Genomic DNA, 16,043 nt, shown 5'->3' with positions numbered 1-16,043 from the left:
CTTACAGGGTATGTTGTGTTTTCACAACAAGAACCTTCAAACAGGTATAGTTTGACACCACACACAATTAGAATTAAAAGCATATTGTCACAGACCACTGACCTATTTAATGGTCTAACAAAGTATTACCTGAATAAATATAATTTGATTTGTCCCTAAATGTACTTTATTCAACCATCTTCATAACCACCACACTCCATTTATTAACGACATTTTGTAAAAAATAATTGAATTACGGCAATGGTCCATAATTAAAAAACTATTATTGCCGAGAGGAATGACATGGATTTGGTTTCCAGCAATTAATAAATTTTTATTTATTATCCATTTTTAGAGAAATAAGGTCCTTAAATCTGTGACAGTATGCCTTTAAGAGAGACCATTCTTATATCATTAAAAAATGTCTGCATTTATACTATTTCCTCAATTCTGATTGGATGACTGAATATGGTGTTTCCAGGTGCTTGTGCATACATTTTAGAAGAGGGAGGGGGGCATGGAAAGGAGGCTAGAAGCTGATTTATAGGTAGTGTAACTAAATATGGTGTGTTCAGGCACTTGTGTATACATTATAGGAGAGGCTAAACTGTGGCTAGTGAAATTTATGAGGGGTTAAGACAGACTTCACCGGAAAAGTACTGAAACAAAGAGAACATTTGCTTGATCAAGGTGAGGGTTTGACTGCCATAACCCACCCTCTGCACAAGCTCCTGTCTTTGCAATTATATAAAATCTGTTTGTAATTTATTTTTTTATTGAATTTATCGATGTACAACTGTCGCAAACTGCATAAAATTGTATAGCGAAGTGAAGGATTTTAAACTATAAACACCTCAGAAAATGGCGTCATTATGTCAAAGGGGACGTCATTACGTAAAGCAGATCATGGGAAGAACGTTGGAAACTGATTGATGAATTATGTGTAGTTTTAACTAAATAAGTTGTGCTTTTTGTAATTATAAGAATTGTTCGTAATGTTTTGAGAATTTATGGATGCATAACAGTCACAAATTTAGTATAAAATGACAACGCTAAACTGTGCGATTTTATACAATTTGTGATTGTTTATACATCGATAAATTCACAAAATATGACAAATAATTCTTATATAACAAGAATTCTGTGGTATTAAATGTCTCACCTACCATAAATTTATTCATTGTTGCTGACAATTGCATCCACAGATGTTCATTTTAATGCATGTTTTAAAAACAATTAAACTTTTAAAAAAATGTCTCACAAAAATTGTAATAACGATCCATACAACAGAAGGAAGGAAAAGTTTTATTTAACAACACACTCAACACATTTTATTTATGGTTATATGGCATCAGACATTGATAGAGGAAACCCGTTGTTGCCACTACATAGGCTACTCTTTTTGATTTGCAGTAATGGATCTTTGATATGCACCATCCCACAGACATGATAGTACATACCACGCCCTTTGTTACACCAGTTGTGAAGCACTGGCTGGAATGAGAAATAGCCTAATGGGTCCACTGACCACTCAATATCTGTGTAGTCCTTAACCATATGTCTGACTCCATATAACCATAAAATAAAATGTGTTGAGTGTGTCGTTAAATAAAACATTCCCTTCCTTCCTTCCTTCCTTCCTTTCTTCCATCTTAAGATGTCAGCTTTATCATGCTCAGGTCAAATGGTGAATGCCACGAGGCTCTGCCAAGCTGATATTAACTATTCTACCCTTTGCAGGATAAAGCCGATATATATCTTAAGACAGCAAGTAAAGAAAGAAATATTTTAGTTAACAACGCACTCAACACATTTTATTTAGTTATATAGCGTCAGACAGACAGGGTAGTATATACCACGACCTTTGATATACCAGCCGTGGTGCACTGGCTGGAATGAAAAATAGCCCAATGGGCCCACTGACGGGGATCGATCCCACAATGACAGCACATCGAGCGAGTGCCTTACCACTGGGCTACGCCCCGCCCCTAAAGACCGTAAGTAACCAGTTATATTAAACTGTATCAGCTGAAGCTATTTTGCACTGCCTAATACCGAGGGTCAATGCACTGAGGTGAATAATTCGTGGGAGATGGTGTTAATGTTTGCTGTGACAATATAGGTACAGAGCAGCTAGAGTTGAAAGATAACATATTGTGACTGCATAACATTAACTGTCATGTGAGACCATCTTTACATTAAAAAGAATTAAATGGATTCTGACCACTAACAACTCACTGTCCTGCATGGACAGACAGCCCAGATAGCTGAGGTGAGTGCCCATGAAAGCATACTTGAACTTTAATTGGATATAAGCACGAAAATAAGTTGAAATAAAAAATAAATGGATTTAGGTATACCGCCCCTGATAAAATTCACGATTAATCCAATTCTTTTTCTTTTCTTTTTAAATCTTAACTTTTTCTTTCTACCAATAAATGACAGTATTTAGTTGTAATTTTTAATGGGCATGTTGTGAAAAGTAAGTATTATCATTACAATTTAAAACAAAATTAATAAACGAGAAATAGGACAAGTTCTAATTGGTACGACTCCGACACAACTTGGATCTTCTCACAGTACGATTTGACAGGGCGGGACGTAGCCCAGTGGTAAAGCATTTGCCTGATGCACGGTCAGTCCAGGATCGATCCCCGTCAGTGGACACATTGGGCTATTTCTTATTCCAGCCAGTGCTCCACAACTGGTGTAACAAAAGCCGTGGTATGTGCTATCCTGCCTGTGGGATGGTGCATATAAAAGACCCCTTGCTGCCAATCTAAAAAATAGTGCATGAAGTGGAGACAGCAGATTTCCTTTCTCAATATCTGTGTGGTCCTTAACCATATGTCTGATGCCATATAACTAAATAAAATGTGTTGAATGCGTCGTTAAATAATAAAAAAAAAATCTTTTTTTTTCTTTCACAATATGATTCGATAGCATGCAACATGTTGGTGTGACTAATCACATAATTCAAACAGCCCTTTAACAAGCTTTATATATTTGGTAACAGTTTTATACTCTGAGATGACCCATATCACTGAATTTGTAATACCGGTACTAGCTCCAAGCTCAACGTGCCGCTATCAGACTCCCTTGTAATCTGTAACTTAATACGTAAGATTGGGGACATGGAAAGGCACAGAAAAAGTGGACAGATGCATGAACAAACAAATAGCCATGATTAAATGCATGCACCATGATTCCTCTTCAAAGACGCTGAAATACGTCAAACCATTATAGGGTTTATGGGGGAAAAGCCAAACATGATCCCCCAGAACTGCACCTGACAAATTGGCCCTTTGCTCCATCGACAGCGTGTGTAACAAAACCCCCGTAAAATAATGGGAGATGTCAATAAGGCTGTTGGCAGTAAAAAGATGTGCACGTTTTTACACAATGCAATCAGTCTTTGATCATAGTGTATTACTGCGGATCTGCACTTGCAGACCACACGCTGGGCTTTGATCTGTCATCTTGTAACGGTCTGCTGTCACATCATTGTGTGACCCTCAATAAGTCGTCCCCAATTAGGACAACTTGGGAGATTTTTTTTTTTTTTTTTTTTTTTCAGCAAACTGATTCTTTAAAAATGTTGTTCTGGGGGTGTTTTAAACATTCCTTCATTCCTTCATTATTCATTCCTTCTTTCATTCTTTAAATATGTTTAGAGAGGAAATGCATTTTTGTTTACATTGTCAGGTTGGTTTGGGAAGTGAGTGGGACAGTGGGTCAGTGAATCACAGAGTGGGTCAATTGAGTCAGTGGGTGGGTTAGAGAGTCATTAGTGTCATTAGTTATTAGTGTGTCAATGAACCTACGAGTGGGTCAATTAAGTCAATGGGTGGGTTAGTGAGTGGGACAGTGGGTCAATGAAGTGGTCTACGAGTGTGGTGGGACAGTCAGTTCTAATTCAAATTCAGTGGGTGGGTTAGTGAGTGAGTCATCAGTGGGTCAATAATTAAGTCAGTGGGTGGGTAGTGAATGAGTCAGTGAGTAGGGGTATAGTCAGTCAGTGGTCTATAAGTCAGTGAGTAGATCAATTAGTCAGTGAGTAGGTCAATAAGTGAGTGGGTGAATGTCGGTAAATGAGTCAATGCATCAGTAAGAGGTTCAATGAGATGGTGAGAGGGTCATCGAGACAATGAGTGGATCAATGAGTCAGTGGGTCAGTGAGTCAGTCCATGAGTCAGTGAGAGGGTCAATGTGTCAGCGAGTGGGTCAATGAATTAGTGAGTCAGCGAGTGGGTCAATTAGTCAGTGAGCGGGTCAAAGAGTCAGCGAGCAGGTCAATGAGTCAGTGACTGGGTCAATGAGACATTGGATGGGTTAGTCAGTCAATGAGAGGCTGATTCATTAAGTTGGTGGTTCAGTCAGCAAATGCACACAGAAAATATATTACACAGAGAAAAGAAAAATACAGATGAAGAAATTCTGGGTACAAAAAGAAAGTGGGCTGGTGTGATTTTGTAGAGTTGGTCCATATTCCAGCAGCAATTTATTTTTCACAGCTGCATGGCCTTGTCTGGGAGTGAGATTGTGTGACCTCTCAATTATCCTCCAGTTTCCTTTAAGTTGAACTTTATGTTTAGTCTGTAGCTTATGGCAATGAGACAAAGAATGTGGATATCTTATTGATATTTTAAGATTATTTTAATAGCAATAAATAAATTCTCTAATGCAGAACTTGCCAGAATAATTTCAGTAAAGTTTATTTTTCCTCTATTTGACACACAAAACACACACACGCACGCACATACACACACACACAAATGGAAATAGTTAAATGTATGTATCAAAGTCCTGTATTCTATTAAGTATCATTAATATATTGGTTGCAAATGCCTCTTAACAATGCCAGAAGTAACCATTGAAACTTCTTCAAACTGGTCAGACTAAGCCCACCGCTAAAGCTAATGGGAACTGGCAAGTTTGTGGCCTAGCTAGGTGGTCACAAGAGACAGGCACCTGTCGTGGATAGAGACAAGGAGGTGCCGTGGATAGAGACAAGGACTGGGATGTGGTGGTGGACAGTGAAAGAAGTTTAAAGAAAGGACGAGCTGCCAGATAGCAGGAAAAAAATGAAATTGAAAGGAGAGAATGGAAAGCAGGGGAGAGGAGGAAGTATCTTTTAAATACAGGCCCGTTGTCCATTTAATACAGATATCTTTTGATATATTTGTATTATAAACATGTATATTTGTATAATAAAATTTAATGTATTTTTGAACAACACAGGCATCTTTGTACAATACAGGCATCTGAATAGCTAGAACAAGTATATTTGTATGATACAGGTATTTTGTATAATACAGGTAATTTTGGATAATACAGGTAATTTTGGATAATACAGGTAACTTTGGATAATACAAATATCTTTGTATAATACAGGTATCTTTGGATAATACAGGTATCTTTGTATAATACAGACATCTTTGTATAATGCAGGTATCTTTATATAATACAGGTAACTTTGGATAATACAGATATCTTTGTATAATACAGGTATCTTTGTATAATACAGGTAACTTTGTATAATACAGGTAAATTTGGATAATACAGATATCTTTGTATAATACAGATATCTTTGTATAATACAGATATCTTTGTATAACACAGGTAACTTTGGATAATGCAGATATCTTTGTATAATACAGGTAACTTTGGATAATACAGATATCTTTGTATAATACATACATTTTTGTTTAATTCAGGTATCTTATATAATACAGGTTTCATTGTATAATACAGACGACTTTGTAACAGGGCTTCTGTTTAATACAGGTGGCCACTTTAACAGGTATGACTGTAGAGTCAGCTATGAGAAATGCAGCCCACAGTTCAGACATTGTAAATTTGTGCAAGGTAACTTTCGAGAAATGGTGTTTGAACAAGCTGCCATCCAATTTAATTAACAGGTTTAGTTTCCATTGCGCACGGTTTAGTGTCAGCCCGTTAAGCTAGAGTTGGTTCACTATCTTTTCACAACCTCGTTCACCATTGAGAACAAAACATTGGCGCTTTTCTCCCGCTGAATACAAAGTGTTTTTGTTTACAACAAAACATTTGACAAAAGACCATTCACACCACCTGCCTATTGTGGAGTCTGTTATACAGTTTTCTTTTTCTCAGTAAATTACTAATTCCCACTTACCAGTGACGTTTCATCAGAGGTTATTGAAAAGGATGAAAAAACACCCACCCTATAAATATTGGTATTCAACACCTAAATTTGTATGCTCTGTATACATGTAGGTGTTAAAAATATAACATATCCTTTGCAAGTCTTATATAGTTATATGTCTGGTCTATCAAAAGCTGTGGTATGTGTTGTCCTGTCTGTGGGAAAGTGCATATAAAAGATCTCTTGCCGCTAATGGAACAATGTAGAGTAGCCCCCCTTTTTATTTTATATAAGGTATGGGATATCGCTGCTTACCCAAGATACATTGGGTCAAATACATGTAGCATTGATCACCCTCAAAGGATTCTTTCTCAAAGATCCTGAGATATACTGTCCAGTTTATGGAAAAAAGGTTTGTTTTGTTTTGACACCTCATTGCTTTATTAAACAGGCTATCGGATGTCAAACATTTGGTAATTTTTACATATACATGTAATATTAGAGAGGAAGACCGGCCTCGGTGGCGTTGTGGCAGGCCATCGGTCTACAGGCTGGTAGGTACTGGGTTCGGATCCCAGTCGAGGCATGGGATTTTTAATCCAGATACCGACTCCAAACCCTGAGTGAGTGCTCCACAAGGCTCAATGGGTAGGTGTAAACCACTTGCACCGACCAGTGATCCATAACTGGTTCAACAAAGGCCATGGTTTGTGCTATCCTGCCTGTGGGAAGCGCAAATAAAAGATCCCTTGCTGCCTGTCGTAAAAAAGAGTAGTCTATGTGGCGACAGTGGGTTTCCTCTAAAAAAATATGTGTGGTCCTTAACCATATGTCTGATGCCATATAACTGTAAATAAAATGTGTTGAGTGCGTCGTTAAATAAAACACTTCTTTCTTTTTTTATTAGAGAGGAAATTGAAAGAAAGAAATGTTTTATTTAACGACGCACTCAACACATTTTATTTACGGTTATATGGCATCAGACATATGGTTAAGGACCACACAGATTTTGAGAGGAAACCCGCTGTCGCCACATAGGCTACTCTTTTACGACAGGCAGCAAGGGATCTTTTATTTGCGCTTCCCACAGGCAGGATAGCACAAACCATGGCCTTTGTTGAACCAGTTATGGATCACTAGTCGGTGCAAGTGGTTTACACCTACCCATTGAGCCTTGTCGAGCACTCACTCAGGGTTTAGAGAGGAAATTGCTACATTTCATCATTAATAGCAAGGGATCTTTTATATGCACCATTCCACAGGCAGGATAGCACATACAGTACCACGATCTTTGATATACCAGTTGTGGTACACTGGCTGGAACAAGAAATAGCCCAATGGGCCACCAATGGGGATTGATCCTAAACTAACCACGCATCAGGCAAGAACTTTAACACTGGGCTACATCCTACCCCATTTTTATAATAAAAGGTCCATTGGTGCCTTTTAGTAAAAGTAGTAGGAATAATAGCTTATATAGCTAACAACTAACAACTAACCCACTTTCCTGGACAGACAGCACAGATAGTTCAGGTGTGTGCCCAGGACAGCATGCTTGAACCTTAATTGAATATAAGCACGGAAATAAGTTAAGATGAAATGAAATATAGCAGAAATGGGTTTCCAGAACTCTATCAGTCTATAACTGTGGCATAAACTTGTAGTTAAAAGTATTTTTACTTTCTTTAATTGATGCCTCATTTGCTAAATACATGTAATGATGATGTAAAACCTATATGTTTCCTGTTAAAACCATCCTTTAAAAAACCAGAAGCAAATTTGAATGGTTTCATTAGTAAAGTTCTGACTTTTATCATATATCTTACGTTTTCAATGCAATCAAAGTATGTGATATTTTTCAGATCACATACTTTAAGAATTTGATAACTTTGCAAATTAGATGTAAATTAGTCGAGGTCTCGGCACTAGGTTTAGTGACATTTAAGCAAACGTATTTGGGTGACACTCCATGATTGACGGATGCATTCATAGTCATCAAATAAAAACATTTCAATGGCAATTTGACACTGAAAGCTGTCCAGCGTTCAGAAAACAAAAAACGTTAGGCATAACTTTATTTTGATGTAAGGACATCCAAAATGACATCATTCGAGTTTGACGTCATTTCCATTCAAAAATACACTGTGCCACATATTCTTATGACATTTGAATATCTAGTAATGGCGGACTGGAATTAAAGTTGCATGTACAGTTCACAAAAACACGTTGTATTAAGCTTGAGCTTATATGATAAAGAGATTATTACCCTCGTGTATTTCGGTATCGTCAATATCATATATTAGGAATAAAAATAATGTATTATGCTCGCCAGAGGCTTGCATAATACAATTTTTATTCCTAATATATGATATTGATGATACCGAAAAACACTCTGGTAATAATCTCTATATATCCACATGAAAAGAAAATGAAACTGGTAATACAAAAAAGACAAAAACAAACAAATTACATTCTGATTAATATTACAACAGCACTAATAGTGTTCACATACAAACAAAAATCAAATCAAAACTTTTAAAACTTAACAATTAAACAAAAAACATCAACCATTGTCAATTGTTTTCAATTGAAATATCCGCTATTCCTGCATGCTCCATTTTAAGAGGAGATATACACAATCCCATGCCGATACTTTGTAAATGCCCCACAAAGATGTCAGACACCATATTTACTCATGTGACTGTGCAAATATTTCCGGGATTAAATGCTGTAACCAAAAATCCTTTGATACGTGCCTCCAAGTGGAACCCTTTACGAGAAACATTACACAAAACATTGCTCTTATAGAACGCAGCATTATTGTTCTTAGATGAAAGCAAAAACAAGGAAAACGAGAAATATTATACAAAATGCAGCTCAAATAGAATTGGGCATTATTGTTCTTCGATGAAAATGAGAAAAAGAGAAATATATTATACAAACTGCAGCTCAAATAGAATTCGGCATTATTGTTCTTCGATGAAAATGAGAAAACAAGAAATATATTATACAAAATGCAGCTCAAATAGAATTCGGCATTATTGTTCTTAGATGAAAATGAAAACTCAAAATTTTTAAATTTTGTTTGCTATAATTTTGTAAAACATAACCCACAATTAATATTGAATAATTTTAATATATTAATTTATTTATATGCTTATATCCAAGTATGGTTCAAGCATACTATCCTGGGCTCTCTGGTATGTCTATCCAAGACACATTAATAATATTTTAATAATATTTTGATGTAAACAGACTATAATTAAATTTCCCTTATAATCATTACAGTTTAAAAAATATCTCATTGATTTAGCCATACATGTAGCTATTAAGCAAGTTTGGTAATTTTCTTGATGAATGTAAAAATTGTATTACAGGATGCATCACATCTGATGACATCACTTTATATTGAAACTGTATTATTGATGAATGTAAAAAAAAAAAAAATCATAATTAAATTTGAATATTTTGTAATCAAAACACAAGACGTATTTTATTGTTCAAGAGCCAAAGAAAAATTCAAAATAAAATAATAATAACTAAACTAAATTTTGTTTGTGTTTTCAAATTTAATTATATTGACTGTCTATGTTCATGTAAATTAAAATTAAAATACCCTTGCAGCTAATCAACTTAACCATCCAATATTTATAAAACCCCCAAAATTAGAATTAAAATCCTGCATATAGCACACCATTGCTAAAATATATGACAATAAATTATAACAAAAACAATGGTTTTATCATGATATACTTTAAATTTGGAGATAATTAATAACTTAATAGATTGATATTTATAAAGGTTAAATTTGTTAAATGACACCATTACAGAACACTGACTTATTTAACATCAGTTTTACTGGATGTCATTTGTAATTTTGACACATATTTTTTTAGGAAACCCACTACATTTTTTATTAACAGGGAAGGAATATTTTATATGTACTTCCCTAACTGACAGGACACCCACATACCACAATCTTTGATATCCTAGTCATGGGGATAATATTTATAAAAATAAAAACATCACAAATATTTATACCAATAGTTGCTTTTGAAACTGAAAAAACCACCCCCACCAACCCAGTTTCTATCAGCCAAATAAATCGGTTCAATTATGAACACAGTAACATTAATATATATTTTAAAAAAAGTTAGTTTGCTTTGTTTAACAACACCATCATTAACAATGATTATTAAGCATCGGCTATTGGATGTCAAAAAAAAAAAAAAAAAAAAATATATATATATATATATATATATATATATACAACACCAATATTTACTGTTGTTTTTTAAAATTGAAAACAGTTTCTACTCACCAAGTAAATAGAGCAATTATTAACCCATTAGCAGTTCCCATTATTTAAGAACATTAATAAAATAAAACACCAATATTTGTTTTGTTTTTTTTATAAAAATTGAAAACAGTTTCTACTCACCAAGTAAATACAGCAATTATTAACCCAATAGCTGTTCTCATTATTTAATAACATTAATAAAATATACCTGTAACACCAATATTTGTTTCTTTTTTAAAAATTGAAAACAGTTTCTACTCACCAAGTAAATGAGAGCAATTATTAACCCAACAGCAGTTCTCATTCTGGATATTAAAAATATATATATGTGCACAGCAAAAAAACCAAAACCAGCAAACAGAATAGAAAATGGTTAATCAGCCGATTTGAACACAGTTGGAGTCCACTCGACGAGCAACAGGTAGCCTGAGTGGTGCGAAGTCTGTAGGAGACCAAGTCAACATGTCTCTGCAATGTGCATTCATTTGTTTTTCGTCATCATCGACAAGCGGCTGTCTGTCAAGGGTAAACCCATTGGCTGAGTGAATGATCCCCCCCCCCCCCCCCCCCGATAGGTATACTACTGTCGCCGACGACAGTGCCTACTGATAGCATTCACCTCGTGTGACAGGCCACCTCCATCAATAAGAGACAAGCGGTAGATAATGAGGTATAAAACGCGGACCCCTTGTTCCCTCTGTCTCCCTGTCTGCCATTAATCTGGTGTTGCCACAAAGATCCGTTGACATGTCTTATTTGCTCCTAGGTCTGAATGGCGGAGGTGGGGGGGGGGGGGGGGGGGGGGCGGGGGGATGGGGGGCAGGTGGGCAGGCGGCCTAGTGGTTAGCACTGTAACAACACTACAGAAAGAAGAACTTACAATACAGGTTCTGTTAAAAGACTGGAGGGTGCAGTGGTTAAGCCCTTGGACATAAGCTTGGTAGGTACTGAGTTCGCCTTCCGGTATTGGCTCCCAGGTCTAGGTCTGAGTGGTAGGTAGGCTGGCCTGGTGGTTATAGCATTGTAGCAACACCACAGAAAGAAGAACTTACAGAGGTTCTGTTAAAAGACTAGAGGGTGTAGTGGTTAAGCCCTTGGACATAAGGCTGGTAGATACTAGGTTCACCTCTCGATACCGACTCCCAGGACTGAGTGGCAGGCGAGCCTGGTGGTTATAGCACTGTAGCAACACCACAGACAGCAGAACTTACAGAGGTTCTGTTAAAAGACTGGAGGGTGTCGTGGTTAAAGCCACTGGACATAGAGCTGGTATAGGTACTGGGTTTGCCTCTCGATACTATACTGACTCCCAGGTCTGAAACACACCCCACCCCTTGTCCCCGGTGGTTTGCACTGTAGCAACACCACAGACAGCAATTTCAGAGGCTCTGTTAAAAGTCTTGGCCATGCCAGCAATAAAAAGGAAAAATATTTGTTATCAAAACAGGCAGACTCATCCCCTTTCCCACAGTGAAAATCTATGCTACACTGTATGTGCAAATTGTCTTTTGTATAGTAACACCATCCACAAATTAACATTTTAAATGCAGTATTTTTATCTCGCGTTATTGACATTCAAAGATGCCAGCTGTCAACAGGAAGGGTCAATAATGTATTAATTCATCTTCCAATTGGGGGGTGGGGGGGGGGGGAGAGGAAATGTATTAACTTCAGAGTTTGGGTGCAGTTTCCCCTCCCGTTCCCCACTTCTGACACCCATATTACATGATCAATTGTAATACAGCAATGACTCAGCCTGATGCAATACAACTCGACAAACTACATGTAGCTAGGACTCAAGATCACTGTAACTGGGTTGTATTTTATAAACTACGTTTTTCAAAAATCACTTCACTTCAATTTATGTTTGTGCTTATATAACCACTTTTTTCTCTGTGTGCATAGCAGTGTTACACAGAAAATATATGAATAAAAAAATGTATTTTATGGTTATCCATATTTGTGGTAACCATGCCCGCACCATATCAAAAACTGCATACATGACAACGAGCCTTTAACACTGGTTTTTATTTATTAAAGGGACAGACCCTAGTTTTTAAACCTATGTTCACCTAGACCCTAGTTTTTAAACCTATGTTCACCTAGACCCTAGTTTCAACTCATAAAAATGTACACTAATTTTGGTTAATTTACAAACCTGTAACAAATTTGTATAAAAAAGAGTAAAACAAGAGTCTGTGACATTGAAATACCCTTAAAAATAGACTAAAATGCGACTCCATAATCATTACTTCTCAGACGCACATGCGTTTTTAAAAATATGAAAAATGCATTTTGTGGTATTAGAAACACCAGGATGACCAGAAACACTTCGGTTGTATGGAAATGAATAATCTAAAGAATAAACTATAAGTAAGGTTTGATTTCAGTGATCATAAACAGCTCTAATAGTGAGAAATATGCTTTAGTGTTTAAAAACTAGGGTCGGTCCCTTTAAGAGGTATCAACTAAATAGACTGTCCATTATTTACAGATATCCACTGAACAGGCTGTCCAGTATTTAGAGGTTTCCTTTATTTAGAGGCCTCAACAATATAGGCTGTTCATTAGTTACAGCTGTCCACTAAGGTGATATGTCCATTATTTAAAGGTGACCATGCATAAGGACAGGTTTTCCTTTATTTAGAGATGTCAACTAAATAGGCTGTCCAGTACTTAAACCCGCGCTTGCGGTGGGTCCTACCGACAATAATATGGGCGGAGCTTCAAGCCAGAGATAATGATCACATGATCTAAGTCTAGCGACAAGGTCACAGTCTATGAGTTATAATTAAACAAATACACGTGGCCTCAGAGAAAGAAAGCTGTACTCACGCAACGTTAGACACCTGTAAAGGCATTATTATTAAATGTATTTTGCAAATAACACGTTTGCTACCTTGCAAGTGAGGGGCAAAAATACTATTATTCCACGTGCGCCTTGTTACTCATGGTTGTCATGTGACATAAACAAGCTACGTCACATGTCCATATACGACTATTCAATTCTACGCTTCGGAGTTATAAGTTCCAGTTTACCTCTAATTACAATAGCTTTGTATAGAAATTAAAAGCATTCTTTATTTCTCTTACATTTATCTACAAGCGGATCAAATTTGGAGTTATAATATGTTCTAATTGTTCCATAAATATTAAAAATGTACCCCCAATAAAGCTGTGTCTTCAAACTGTCAAACTTTCAAAAATTTTGGATTTAAGCTCCGCCCACTCCTATTTATATCGACGGCGCCGGTTTAAACGTATCCATTAAAAGAAGCTGTCCATTTACACATTTACTAGTTTAACTTATGTCTTCATTGAAAGGAAAATAAGTATGGTAACTAAGGATCACAACCTGTTTTTCTTGTTCTGAATTTCTAAGAAATTCCAAATAATTTTTTTTCTCTTTAATTCTAGTATTTTCATTAAAAGAAAAAAAAAACCCACCCCAAAAACCCAACCTCACATCCCAATTTAAAAAAAAAAAAAATCCCTTTTAAATATTCTAAGAAATTCCACAATTCTATTTCTTCCCTATAATATTTATCTTGGGTCAATATTTTCAGTTAGATTTTTAAACATTGCAGCGGTTAAATTTATCTCCAGTACCACAGCCAACGTTAACAGCCTATTTGAACGGGATTAGATTTAGTCTAAGGCCAGTGCCTGTGTCAACAGCTGTGACACAAGACAGGCTGGGGTGATATAATTCATTCATTAATTTATTTATATCCAATTAAAGGTACACTTTAAAGTACACTGTCCTTGGCATACATGTACATACTTGGTGAGCTATCTCGAGCTGTCTGGTCAGGACAAGGGGTTAATGGTTTATAGCACAGAAGTCTGCATGGTGACCTTGTGGTTTCAAACATCTGGAAAGTGATATCAAGGTCAGGCCATCACTTCATTTTAATGAAAGGAAGGAAGGAAGTGGGGGGGGGGGGTAGAGGAGAAGGTGGCATGTACTACCCCCCACTTTTCAGATATTTTGCTTTATATTTGCTTTATAATGGTGTAAAAGTGTGTAAATATAAAAGTGTGCGACCCTCCACACTTTTTAGCACCTTCCTATGCCACTGGGAAGGAAGGTAGGTTATAGTTTGTTTTGTTTAACGACACCAGTAGAGCACATTGACTTAGAAGGAAGGAATGTTTTATTTAACTATGTACGGAACACATTTTAATTATGGCTATAAGTTTGTTTTTGTTTAACACCACCACTGGAGCACATTGATTTATTAATCATTGACTATTGGATGTCAAACATTTGGTAATTTTGACATATAGTCTTAGAGAGGAAACCCGCTACATTATTCCAATAGTAGCAAGGAGTATCTTTTATATGCACCATCCCACAGACAGGATAGCAAATATCACGGCCTATGATACAAATTATGATTATATGACATTACGTATGTGATTAAGGACTACACAGATAAAAGAAAAAACCTGCTGTTCCCACGCAATAGGCTACTTTTTTATATGCAGGATTCCATAGACAAGATAGTACATACCACAGCCTTTGTTACACCAGCTGCCCTTTAGGTGAACACTAAACCACATACTGCCATTGGTTTCTTAGAGCACTTTTAATCATGGCAACATACAATAGGGTTTAAGCAGTCATTCGCCAAGCTAAACTTGAATCAGGTGAATATATTTCATCATTAAAGGGACATTCCTGAGTTTGCTGCATTGTAAGATGTTTCCGACTAATCAAATATTTCTATGATTAAACTTACATATTAAATATATTTTCTTGTTTAGAGTATCAGTATCTGTATATTCAATGTGTTTCTGGTCATCTTCATATTTGTAAGAAGCCAAAACTGGATTTTTCCTTCAAATAATTCCGTATGTACGAAAAAAACATATTTTAGGAAATAAAATGAAATTTAACCTAATACAAATATTAGAACGACCAGAAACACATTTAATGTACAGCTACTAATATTTTATGCAGAAAAATGTATTTGATATATAATTACAATCGTTAAAAAGTCTCTGTTAGTCGATAACATCTTAAAAATGGCAGAAAACTCAGGAATGTCCCTTTAATTCAACAAAATGTTAATTTGAAAACTGGCTTATATTTCTTTATCTACGGCCATTTTGCTTCTTTGGCTAATATGGATTCGGCAAATATATTTCAATGTCAACCCACCAAAACGTTACTATAAAAATCAGCTTTTCAGTTTTAAATCTAGAGCTACAGGCTGTCTGACCAAATCTGCCAAATTACTAACAGCTTTTGGTGTCCAGCTTAAACCCTGATACACATTAAAAAAAAAAAATATATATATAAATCGAAAGAAAGTTTGGCAACTGCAAGTGTCCATACTTTCTCTCTAGATAACTGAACATCCCAACAACATTCTAATGTAATCTATTAGAATTACTGACAATAAATTGAAGAAATGACCGACTGCGATTATTTATGTAGCGCACAGCAAACCTGATAGCACCCGTTGTGGACCCTGGGATTAGGGGAATAAGTCCCCTCAGTTGACATCAATAGAGGCTCAGAAACTGAATACGGGTGGGCTAACACGAGAATTACATGGATAATGTAGAAAATGGAGACCTCTGCATCATGCGGTAGTCGGATCCTGGTAATAACAACAGGCCCGCAAC

At 36.1% G+C, this 16,043-nt stretch overlaps 1 protein-coding gene across 1 annotated transcript in view; it reads right to left on the bottom strand.

Annotated features, from left to right (window-relative positions):
* The window catches only part of LOC121387479 (thrombospondin type-1 domain-containing protein 4-like), a 168,577-nt gene that overhangs the window by 48,231 nt on the left and 104,303 nt on the right, over positions 1-16,043 (bottom strand). The gene's annotated exons all lie outside the window — the stretch shown is intronic.

This window comes from Gigantopelta aegis, chromosome 2 (assembly GCF_016097555.1).
Source record: "Gigantopelta aegis isolate Gae_Host chromosome 2, Gae_host_genome, whole genome shotgun sequence".
In the NCBI taxonomy this organism is placed as follows: domain Eukaryota; kingdom Metazoa; phylum Mollusca; class Gastropoda; order Neomphalida; family Peltospiridae; genus Gigantopelta; species Gigantopelta aegis.
This window is presented reverse-complemented; position numbering and strand designations above follow the sequence as displayed.